General features: G+C 37.3%; 1 pseudogene; it reads right to left on the reverse strand.

Annotated features, from left to right (window-relative positions):
- Positions 1-2,970: 2,970 nt before the first annotated feature.
- LOC118620820 lies at positions 2,971-3,381 on the reverse strand (annotated as a pseudogene).
- Between the last annotated feature and the right edge of the window lie 393 nt (positions 3,382-3,774).

Raw genomic sequence — 3,774 nt, forward strand, 5'->3', positions numbered from 1 at the left:
TATGTCATCTGCAAATAATGACAGTTTTACTTATTCTTTTCCAATTTGAATGCTTTTTATTTCTTTTTCTTGTTTGCTTGCTGTAGCTAAGACTTCCAGTACTATATTGAATAAGAGTGGTAATAGTGGACATCTCTGTCTTGTTCCTAATCTTAAGGGAAACACTAAGTTTTTGCCCATAGAGCACGATATTGGCTTTGGGTTTGTCATATTTGACTTTGTTACATTGATGTATGTTTCCTCTATTCCCATTTTGCTGAGAGTTTCTATTATAAATAGGTGCTTGCCTTTATCAAATGTGTTTTCTGCATCTATTGATCATAATATCAAACTATACTGCAAGGCCATAGTAATCAAAGTAGCATGGTACTGACAAAAAACAAAATATAGATCAATAAAATAGAACAGAGAGCCCAGAAATAAACCCATGTCTTTATAGTCAGTTAATATTTGACGAAGGAGGCATAAATATACAATGGGGTAAAGATAGTCTATTGAATAAATAGTGTTGGGAAAATTGGACAGATGCATGCAAAAAAAAAAAAAAAAAGAAAAAGAAAAAGAAACTAGACCACCTCCTTACACCATACAAAAAAGTAAACTCTAAATGGATTAAAGACTTAAATGTTAGACTCAAAACCATAAAAATCCTAGAAGAAAACATAGGCAATAAAATCACAGACATTTCTTGTAGTAATATGTTTTCTGACATACTGCTTCAGACAAGAGAAACAAAAGAAAAAATAAACAAATGGGACTACAACAAACTAATATGCTTTTGTACAGCAAAGGAAACCATTAACAAAATGAGAAGACAACACACTGAATGGGAGAACATATTTGCTGATATATCTGTTAAAAGCTTAATATCCAAAACTTATATACTTCACCATCAATAAATCAACAAACGACAAGTGGGATCCAGAAAGGGAATCATTGTGCATTGTTGGTGGAACTGCAGATTGGTGCAGCCACTGTGGAAAGAAGTATGGAGTTTCCTCAAAAAAATAAAAATGGAACTGCCTTATGACTTAACAATTCCACTTCTTGAATATATCCAAAGATACCCAAAACACTAATTTGGAAGAATATATGCACCTCTATGTCCGCTACAATTTTATTTACAATAGTCAAGATTTGGAAGCAGCCCAAGTGTCCATCAGTAGATGAGTGCATAAAAAAGCTGTGGTACATTTACACAATGGAATACTACATGACCATAAAAATGAAGGAAATCTTACTTTTGCTACAGCATGCATGGACCTGGAGATGATTATGCTAAGAGAAATAAGCCAGTAAGAGAAAGACAAGTGCCATATGATTTCACTTATGTGTGGAATCTAATGAGAAAATAAACTCACAAGCAAAATGAAAACAGACTCATAGATACAGAGAGAAGACAGACAACTTTTAGAAGGGAGGCGTGTTTGGGGAACTGGATATAAATAGTGAAGGGATTAAGAAAAAAAAAAACTTACAGAGACATACAGCGTATGATGATTACCAGAGCGAAAGTGGGATGGGGTGCATTAGAAGAGGGTAAAGGTGCGATAAATGGTGACGAAACAAGACTTGACCAGGGATGGTGAACACACAATACAGTATGCAGATGATGGACTGTAGATCTGTACACTTGAAACCATACAATTTTATTAACCAATGTCACCCCAATAAATTAAATAGATAAATATAAATAAAAATTTATAAGAGAATTTTACAAGGACTCAGAATACAAGAGCAATATAAAAATCAAATGGATTCTATATATTAGTAACAGCTAGGAAACGCTTTTTAAACCTTTCTTTTTCAATATGAATAAAAAAGAAATAATTATAATTTTAAAAATTAAACCTTATTAATTTTTTTAAAACCAGACCACTAGGAAAATAGATCACAGTCCTGAAACAGTAAACAGACAGGCTATATTATCATTTCAAGTAGTAAGTTGGTAAAAAGTCAACAAGGTCCTTATCAAAATGGTAAGATGCCAGAGCTGGGCTAAGAACACGACATGTTGCAAAGGCCCCAGGCAAAGTGGTATTTGGTAATGGAGGGCTGCTTCTCTTCTGCTCAAAAGGAGCCACTGCTCATTCCTGAGTTGCTTACTTTTTCTCCCTTGAATTTCCTGTTGCAAAGGATTATCTCAATACGACTCTGTTATTTGAGGGGCTTGCTAAGTGAGCAATACTGGGTTTGGGTTTCATCCAGGAAAACCAGGTTTTGCCCAAATCCAGTACTTCATAACTCTTAATGAAGCAGCCAATAGTTCCTTTTTCACTATTCATTCCTGGATATTGGTTCCCCCTTTCCCTTTAAAACCCTTTCCGTTCAAGGCAGATTGCCACTGTAGGATCGTCCTGTCACTCTGCTGCAGACAGGCTTAGGGCCCAGCTCCGCAGCCATGGACAGAAACGAGTATTCAAGAAATCTTTCTAAGTTCCCACCCAAACTCCCTCTCCCAACTCCACATCTTAAATTAACATCATGCCCTTGTACATAAAACAAAACCAAGCAAAACAAATACAGAAACTGTGTTTCCCCTTCTAAGTTAGTGGCATCATGGATTTTGTTTTACAGTTTACGGCATATGGTATGGTAATGCTCCCGGTAAACAGGAGGTTGGAGAGGAAGCACCTCTCCTCACATTCCCCTAGGTCGTTGGCAGGTTAGAGGAACCTGTCAGCCTGTTGGAGCCTCAGAGGGCTCTGGCTTGGTTTGAGGGACATGTCTGCTGCCAGGATAAGCATTTGCCACATAAAATTTAGGCTCTGAACCAAATTTTAGCACCATTTTTTCACTTTCTAGGATTAAAACATAACAGAACCAGTGTCCAGTGGCAAATGATACAGCCTTACACTTGCTGCTTCCTTAATTTCTTCATCCATAAACTTTGCTTAAAATACCTAAATTTTTGTTCTTTATTTTAAATAGATTTCTGCCCTCAGCCTCTATGGCCAAGGGCAAACATTCCTATTTCTGAAGGGATGAGAGAGACCCCTTCATCTTCCTGGTCATGGTTGGAATGAGGTTCATATGGCCATCCACACACTTGGTCACACAACTCTCCAGCTGCTGTGTCACCTGAAGCTTTTTACTCCTTGCATCTATTAAATGCTTGGCTTTGTAGCTGCAATGCATGGTGAACCGTGCCAGGTGTCCTGGAATGTCTCCAGCTCACTGGTAACCAGGGCCTGTGCTTGAGCCAGATATGTGTAGCGCTCAGTGCACTGGTGCACCTGCTGCGTGGACGCCTGTCTGTCCTCACAACAGCCAGCGTTGTACCGGAACATGAGGCCCTGCGTCATCTGGATATTCTCTCTCTAGACTCTTCACCATGGAGTCCACCGCCTCCTGCACCCAAAGCTGCTGCAAGTCCTTCATGGCGACTCCACACTGCACTGCTTTATTATAATTTAAAAAAATATATTTGAAAAACCCATACACAGAAAATTATAGATCATTGCTGAGAAAATGTAATGAAGATCTACCTAATTGAAAGATATACTATGTTAATGGATTAGATGACTGAATATTATCAAAATGTAAATTCCCTCCAAATGGATATAGAGATTAAACCAATCTCAATCAAAATCCCAGCAGTCTTTTGTAGACACTGACACACTGATTTTAAAAATTATAAAGAAGCACAAAATATTTTGCAATAGTCAAACAGTTTTGAAAAAATACAGCAACCAAAACCGAGAATTTATGGTACCTAATTTTAGATAAAAACCTATGAACTGATATAGACTGTGACCTTTAAATCATAGACCT

This window comes from Molossus molossus, unplaced genomic scaffold (genome assembly GCF_014108415.1).
Source record: "Molossus molossus isolate mMolMol1 unplaced genomic scaffold, mMolMol1.p scaffold_m16_p_8, whole genome shotgun sequence".
Lineage (NCBI taxonomy): Eukaryota > Metazoa > Chordata > Mammalia > Chiroptera > Molossidae > Molossus > Molossus molossus.